Source organism: Pseudochaenichthys georgianus, chromosome 21, assembly GCF_902827115.2.
Source record: "Pseudochaenichthys georgianus chromosome 21, fPseGeo1.2, whole genome shotgun sequence".
Lineage (NCBI taxonomy): Eukaryota > Metazoa > Chordata > Actinopteri > Perciformes > Channichthyidae > Pseudochaenichthys > Pseudochaenichthys georgianus.
Genome location: NC_047523.1, coordinates 22549414 through 22558273, shown reverse-complemented (window position 1 = coordinate 22558273; position 8860 = coordinate 22549414). Strand labels below are relative to the sequence as shown.

Here is an 8860-nt window from a genome sequence, read left to right as displayed (position 1 = left end):
CGTATACACTTTAAACCTAATCTTAGTTACATAAACAAAATCAAATGGTTATGATTTTATACATATCTGATAGAAACCATTATGTACTCAGTTTCAGTTTATGATAATGATCTGGTGCCAAACTGTAATCATGACCTCAACCTCCAAAATTATTCAAAAACCTAAACTATAGGAAATGTGTTTCATGTTGTAAATAAGATTGTATTGTCTAGGGGTGTAACGGTATCCGTATTCGTCCCGTACCGTCACGGTTCGGCACATGCAGTCACACGGCGAATACGCCTTTTTTTTACGAGTGGGAAAAAAGTAATTCAGGGCAGTATCCACTACACTATATATAATCCAGGGGGCGGTATTGCGCCTAAAAGCTGTTTGCCAGCCGCCCCTTAAACAACAAATGAAGAACAAGAAGAAACACAACAACAAAACGAACAAAATACAAGAAGAAGAAAAGTTAGTATGGTGAGTTCAGAGCTATTTAATAGAAGAGTTACGACACCGGAAGTCCAAAAACGGTTATCGTCACGTGGTTCATGTAGACGAGGGATCGTTCCCCGGAAGTTCATGGCGGGCAATGTGAATGCATTGATAACAGGAGATAGAACTACGATTTTTGGTAATTATTAGTGAATAAAGGTTTTGATTTGCAATATTTATACAACAAATCGATATGTGTATGTATTTACATCAATATGTTTTCAAAAATAAAATCGAATTTGCTAATATTAAGTGATAATATTAGGATTAGTGTGAACAACTAGTTTACATGTTACTAACAGTGCCTTGGTTAAAGAGCCTGTTGCTGTTTATTTATAGCTTTGAATTCTTTCAAACCAATATTATCTTCTTAAACTTGTATGGTAGTCAGGAGGATCACTTTCTAATGTTTATTGATACATTTAGAGGGGATTTAAAGTAATGCTTTAAAATTCAGATTGGATTCATTTCTACCATTTTCTTAAATTCATGGTAGTTTCAGTAATCCCCTGGTAATTGAGGACACAAGTTATCTAAATGACTAATGTCGTCTTTATGGCTTTCAGAAAGGACAGGAGACCGACAGGATATGATGATGATGATGTTAAATGTGTTGTTTTAGGAACATCCATTGCAAATACATGGAATTCAATAAACATTGAATAGCATATCATGCAGTTTGTCGGTGCCTTTTCCTCCGTGTTGTCCTGGTTTGCTGTGCTGCCTCCTAGTCGCCACCATGGTTTGCTGTGCTGCCTCCTAGTCGCCACCATGGTTTGCTGTGCTGCCTGGGGATGCTCAAATCGCTCAGAGAAAGGAGTACGAATGTACGGCTTCCCCACTGACACAGAGCGGAGGAAAAAATGGCTGGCTCAAGTCAGCAGGAGCAATTTCACGACCAACAGCAACAAAATATGTGATTTATATACAAACACTGCATTTGCACTTTTTCACAAAACGAAAACCACACCATTGGGAAAGCTTAATGTTTTGTTTAATACAAAAAAACAGGGAAAGGCTTGAAAAACACTGAGAGTTGAGACTCAGGGTGCAGGGTGAGGGTCTCAGTGCAGGTATTCAGGCTCCATTGAACCCCCCTCTGGTTCTTGTGCTGAAAGAGGGAGTAACAGACAGGAGAAAGGGTTATACACACCTATTGCCTTGGGGAGATAACGTGTTTACTTATATAAAACAGTAGTATTAAACGTACTTTGTGTTTTCACTCTCACTTAAGTCCCTCTCCCTTTGCCATCAATCCAGAATCAGCTGGGCTGCAACATTATACAGACAGGTAATAATCAACAGAATCACAAGGACACAATATGGCTCTGCTAAAAACACTCACTCTTACACGCACCAAAGTTATATTTATCTAATATTTAACTCCCTCCACCCCCGCATACAATCCCGTTTAGAAGCCCCTCTTCTCTAATTCAACATGTTGGACGAAATGACATAGAGAGAACGGAATTTACAATTAAAAGGCTGTTCAACGTGTGTTGCTAACTTTCTTCGGTATGCTAGCTTAATCTGTTATCTGTAAACGTTCCCTAAATCTACTAATTTAGGGATAATCCACTGACATCCTTTAATACACATGTTCATTTGAATCAGATGTACTGATAATATCCGCAATATACATCTTTAAACTTCTTCTTACCTTTAAAAGTCCGTCACGAACGGTCTATTATGCTGCAACTCCACAGCTCTGCCAGCCTTGGCGCTAACTTCCGGGGAACGATTGAGAGGCTCCACGATCCGCCATTGCTGTAAAAAAGTGGTCCATTGGAGTGAACGGAGATGTCGTAACTCTTCTATTAAATGGCTCTGGGTGAGTTCAGATAACACACAGGAGCTACAACCCACCTGCTTCTTTTAAATCAGCTGTGTGGGAACATTTCGGGTTCCCTGTGGACAACAATAACGATGAGGTGTGCGAGTGGTGGATCGGACGAGGACGGTGTGTCGGCGTTGTTCTACAGCGATGCGGTATGCTAATGAAAACACATGCCAAACATGCTAAATCATATCAGAAGGCATCACCCAGATTTGTCAATCACCGGAGCCCGGCAAAAGACAACAGCAGTTCAACAGCTGATCCCCGCTGTTTTTAAGAAGCCAATAGACATGAGAGCCGAGAGACCAAAAATAAATAACGGAATCTTTTAGCATATGTTTTTCAACGACTTTGCACTCTTGAAACACTTTCTTATTATTTATGATGTAATATTTTCAAGACATCCTTTTTAGTTTTACAGCTTGATGAAACCTTTTTGTTTGACATCAGTCATTATAGATAATATGGTCATCTGAGTGTACTGTGTACTGTGTTTGTTTTTAACTGTTTAATACAGTTAATTATTCAAAATGTCAGAGTTCTTTATTTTTAAACTGAAACTTGCACTACTGTTCAAACATAAATAACAACAAACCTGGAATTATGCATTTGGGACTTTTTTTTGCTTTTTTGTTGTTGTACCGAACCGTGACCCCCAAACCGAGGTACGAACCGAACCGTGACTTCTGTGAACCGTTACACCCCTAGTATTGTCATGTCAGGACGCTTTCTTAAAAATAGAATAGCCACTGTAAGAGCATCACATGTATATTAGTTAATTTATCTAACCTCACACAAAAATTGAGGAGGCATCCTCCGTTTTTTAAACAATGCCTTAAAAAAAAACTGAAAATAAACACAACAGTGTTTGACGGCTAAGAGTTAATATGAATAAATTAGAAACATGTAATATTAAGTGTAATATTGTATAAATAGACCCATATAGACCCAATAATCTATTAAAGAAAAACACCACTCAACAAATGAACAGCAGAGAGAAAACAAGAAAGTCAGAAGAAGAGGAAAAGGGATGAAAGGGGGGGATGAAGACGGTAAGACCCAAAAAGACAAAGAAGAAAAAGAAGGGGAGAGTAAAATCCCCTGAAGCGCTCAGCTCATATTTAGACAGACAGACAAACAGTCATCGTGCCAGCAGACTCTCGGGCTGCTGCTGACTTCATATGCTGCACAGATCAAGCGATCATAATCATTTCAAGTTGGGAAAAGTCCAAACATATACTCTTACATTAGTACACAGAATCCACCGCTTCACCTTTCACTGCCGTTCCCAACCTTGACTTACACCTCATGTGCTTTCAGTTGAAATATTGGTCTTAAAGTAAAAAGGACTAAACTACCAGCATCCCAACAGTGTTTTTTGCTTTGTGATGCATACTTTGCTTCATCCATTGTAATAAATGAGACACTATTACGCCTACAGTAAGAAACAAAATAGTCAAATGGCTTTTTTTCGGAGTTACAGTATGTCACACTTCTTGGTTTCAACACAACTGCAAAGAGCTCTATTGTTCATAACATCCCCCAGGCTGTTTCTGCAATCTGTTTTGTAACAATGGCAAAATAATGCTTTCGCTTTCCTCCTTTTTCCCGGCCCCTTGCATAGGCCCTTAACACTATTCAGTTGAAAAAGGAAAAAAGTAAAGAGAAATTCAATCATTGAATTTTCTTTATACCAATTTCTTTGTGAAAGGCACTAAAGTGAGTTCCATTGTGTGCTTGGGTGTTAAAAATAAACTACTTTATTGAGTCGTGCTGGGACTTTACAGGAGGAGGCAGAAAGTATTTTGCAGGACCATAAAAATGATATGCAGAAGTAGGGGTGGGCGATATGACGATATATATCGTCGTGACGATATTAGGTCTCCACGATATGCTTTTTCAGAGATATCGTCCTATCTGATAAAAAAAAAAAAAAAAATAGCGGGAGGGGAAGAGGCTCTCCGTGCGCGGCGCAGGGGGCTATGACAGCGGACGGAGAGCCTCTTCCCCTCCCGCTCCCCCAGCCTCACCTACTGATTTTAATTTCACCATATATCAAGCCCGATCGATTTCACAATGTCAGCGCACCTCTGCTTTCGTTCAGTCCGAGTTGTTTGACACGCTCCCAAAGTCCCCGCCTCCTTTCTTTGCAGCGAGCAACCATCGGGCAGGCATTTCATAAAGGGGCTCCTTATGAAAAGACTAGCAAACGGTGGAAAGACATAACTGACGCTGTGGCGTTTTATGTTTTTCCCTTCAGTTATGCTAAAGTCTTTTATTACACTTCAAGTCTACTCTAAAGTTTACATTTTAATTCTTTGGCACTGACTTTTCCTCATTGATGTTTTATGTTTTACTTAGTTATGTTTTACCCTCCTTTTCATGTTTATTGATGTTCACTGCTCACTTGTTCATTCAGGGTTTCATTTCTGAAATAAAACCAGCTTGAAATGCTATTTTGGTGTGTTACTCCTTTTTGTTTTAGTTTCTGTTACCTTGTAGGTGCTTGTACTGTTAAGTAACTTGAAAAATAACCATAATAACCGACATGAAAAAATATCGTGATATATATCGTCTATCGTGATACTGCCTGAAAATATCGTGATAACATATTTTTCAATATCGCCCACCCCTATGCAGAAGCAGTTATTTAATACCAGAAGAGGGCTTCACAAACCCATGTACTTTATGTTTTTGAGTCTATCCTTTATATAAAATGCATAAACATTGCCTTCGTCTGATCCAATTTTGATAAACAAATGATTTGGAAAACTAGGATTTATTTGAGATAAACAGTAACACAATTGGAACATGATTGGCAATACTGAAATGACCAAGATTTGATGAATGAAGACTTTTTGCTCTTTTAGTCTAAATTCGATGAATGTCTTTAATAGCAATTAGAGATGAGAGCCAATCATACCCCCTTTCTGTGTTTACTATATGCAAACATTTCTCACTGAGATACTGTTACCTGACATTCTGTACGCAATGCAAAATTAATCAAGGCGTACTTTTTTCTATGTTTATAATCTTTGGATTACTGTATATCTAAGTGCATTACATACCATGCACTCCAATGATGCAAGAGGCAAGTGTTTTTAATTAGCTGGCTAAAGCAAAAACACCTGTGTTAGCATAGTGTGGTCAGAGGTGCAGCAAGCCTTAATGTCCCTGACACAGAAAGCAGTGCAGCAGCAGTTTCCTGCCTAATGGGAGTCAGTGATGGAGTCCCTCTAAATACATATAAAACACCTTATGTATGAGTTTGTTGTTAAAGTGGCCAATTATGCGTTTTGGGGTTTTCCCCTCCCTTTAATGTGTTATATTATTTTGTTGTGCATGGAAATAGTCTGCAAAGGCTACATTCCCAAAGTTCCCTCATGTGTTAACTTCTGTATCATAATGACATCGCTATGTTTCACTTGCGCTTCTATTGGCTAGCGCTCCAACACATTGATAGGCTAAGGGGGTGAGACAGCTCAAGCGGTTGACCAATCACAACAGAGAGAGCCAGCTAACCAATCAGAGCAGACTGGGCTCTTGTCTCACACAGAGGGTGAATGAGGTGCAGTATTTCCATGTTTTTAGTATTGGTCTAATTCACAGATATCTGGAAATACCTTTTGAAAACTTAATGTGATTACTGTGTGGGGTTGGTTGTAGTTTTCAACTTGCCAGGCACTTTTATTTTGTATTTCTAGTGCACTGCATCAATTTGCATGTTGTTAGATGAGGGAGAGATGCCACAATCCACATGATACAGTTTAGTTTTAATGAGGATAACAGATCACAGTGATAACACCTCTGTGCCCAACCATGGCTTTACATTTCTCCATGCTGTCATCACGGGTACACGACTCTGTTGTACATTTAATACAGGGGAAATATGTTAAGCCCATTACTTTGAATACTATCTGATTATATTTACAGATTTGAATTATATTTAGCCTAGAAGTCATTGTACATAGTGTACAAGAGAATCATTTAGGTCCAAGAGTAGGACACACTGAAGGAAAAATAATACATGAATATGACATGAAACAAAAGGCCTAAGGAAAGTAATGTAATATTGAAGAATTGTTTCTTTGCCCAGTATTGTTCAACATTAAAACAATGTAGAAGTACCTCCTCATGAGTTGTTTACTGAAACTCTCTGCTGTATACGGCTACGAGTTTACGCTGAGGCCATTTTGGCCATACTTTTTTCTCTTTTATCCTGATGAATTCCCTCTCTGTAGTCATTTATTTGACTATATGTAACCGGTCCTACTGCAATAAATACTCACTCGCTCACCAAATGGTTATTTATACTGAAAGATAATCCCAACAAATCCATTACCGCTCCTATTTAAGAAACATTTAATAACAATTATAGAGCTGCAGCTGTTTCAGGAAACTACTCAGCCAAAACAAAATTAAAGACTTGATACATGATTATGTTTTTGAAAAATGTGTTTCTTCAGGAGGTTTTGGAATAGGGAGAAGAGATCAAAAAACGTTCATATGGGTTAGTTTAGAACAGTGGTTCTCAAACCTTTTTCAATAATGTACCCCCTTTGAAAAAAAAATGCAGCCAAGTACCCCCTGATCAGCGCAAAAACTATTTGTTAGGGGAAAAAAGCCTATATAAAGAGGTACAGTACCAGAGATGGGGTCGTTACTAAAAAAAAGTAATATATTACATATTACATATTACTTTAAAAAAAAGTAATATATTACACTACTTCGTTACTATCTACATAAAGTAATTCGTTACTTTACTCGTTACTTTACTCGTTACTTTACTCGCAGGGCCGGCCCGCCCCTCCCTACAGGCAGATCACGCAGACTGCTGAAGTTTCAAATGTTCTCTTTAGTTCAGTTTCCATTGTCGCATAAGACTGATCCAGATAGCTCCTGAATGTTTTCCTATCTGACCATGGCTGTCCTCTGTCTCCTGCTATCTGACCGTGGCTGTCCTCTGTCTCCTGCTATCTGACCGTGGCTGTCCTCTGTCTCCTGCTATCTGTATATTTTGCGCAGTCTATCTCTGCTCACACTGTTGCGTCAGCGTGTTCTCCTGCGTGTTGGCCATGTGTTGCACTGGAGCCAGACTTCAGCCGAGCACGTACGAACTGCGCATGCGTGAGTGGCAATAACTCTCCTTACCAGCAGGCAGCGGTAGTGTGTATTCGTCATTCAAAACAAGCAACAACCGGAAAACAGAGAAGAAGAACTACGTGTGTGTGTGTGTGTGTGTGTGTGTGTGTGTGTGTGTGTGTGTGTGTGTGTGTGTGTGTGTGTGTGTGTGTGTGTGTGTGTGTGTGTGTGTGTGTGTGATATAAATAAACAACAGCTATGTGCGTTAGCTTCACCTAGCATGTGTTCTTTGCAGGTGTTTGTTGAGGTTTGATTATGACTGATTTTAGAAAGTAACGAAGTAACGCGTGTCGGGGCAATGTTAGTAACTGTAGTGTGATTACTGGATTATAAAAGTAGCGCGTTACACTACTCCGTTACCGACAAGGTAATATTATTACAGTAACGCGTTACAAAGTAACGCGTTACACCCAACTCTGTACAGTACAGCCCTCACCATCAGTATCCAGTGATGTACCTGAACGCGTTCAATGAACGATCGTTCATGAACGCGTTCATATTTTGGGCGAACGTGAACTGAACGTACTGTATTTCCGCTAGATGAACGTAATTGAGAACGCGTTCATTCTCAGCGCTGTATAACGGCGTTCAAACGTGCGTTCATTCTCAGCACTGTATTATAACGGCGTTCAAAAGTGTGCCAGATTTCATATGCCTTTCAGCCGAAAACCCAGTTAAAACACACCGTAAACAGGCTTCAAAATAATGCGGAAAACCACCCAATCTGGCAACAGCAAGCTGCCTGTGACGCGTACGCGCCTGTCACCCCTGGCTGTCGCACTAAAATATAAATATACTAAATATATCAGACTCCTCACAACAAACAATGTGGAACCGCGGAACCGGCGAGCATTGAATGAATTAATTAATTAGTATGGACGAAGCCGAGAGCAGCTGCAGCAGCACTCGCTCAGAGTGAGACTCTACGGCAGGGGTGGGGAACCTCCGGCCGTATACGGCCCGCGAGACAATTTGGTACGGCCCTCGAGGTAATTTATAAACACACGCAAAAAATAAAAAAATGAAAGAAATCTAGACCGCAAACAAATTAAACAAGCGAGTACCTGTTTTTCCTGGCCAAGGTCAGGGTCCTTGAACACAACACGAGCCTAACGTGTCATCACGTGGTATATGTCTCGACTGACAGGGGTGCAGTTCTGACGGAGAGCACCAGAACGCCACTCCAGCACTTCAGAAATTGCAGTACCGATAAGTCCGTACACATGCCACAGTTTCTGCGTGTCTGTGTCTTTAGTTGAAAGCCCAGTGGCGATCTGCTCATCTGTCATACTATAATAACTGTGTTGTTGTCATTAGCATCTGGTTAGCTAGCTATGCTAACGAATATAAGAAGCTTTGTCTACAACCAGTGAGGTAAAGGCACATCTTTATATGATCATTATA

The 8860-nt window shown here is 39.9% G+C and overlaps 1 long non-coding RNA gene across 1 annotated transcript; it reads right to left on the bottom strand.

The window, feature by feature from the left end:
• Positions 1–1454: 1454 nt before the first annotated feature.
• On the bottom strand, positions 1455–2272 carry LOC139435986 (uncharacterized). The gene is made up of 3 exons (XR_011645194.1): positions 2138–2272; positions 1688–1748; positions 1455–1588 (listed from the first exon to the last, which is right to left on the bottom strand). It is a non-coding gene; the product is annotated as an uncharacterized lncRNA (long non-coding RNA).
• Positions 2273–8860: the final 6588 nt, after the last annotated feature.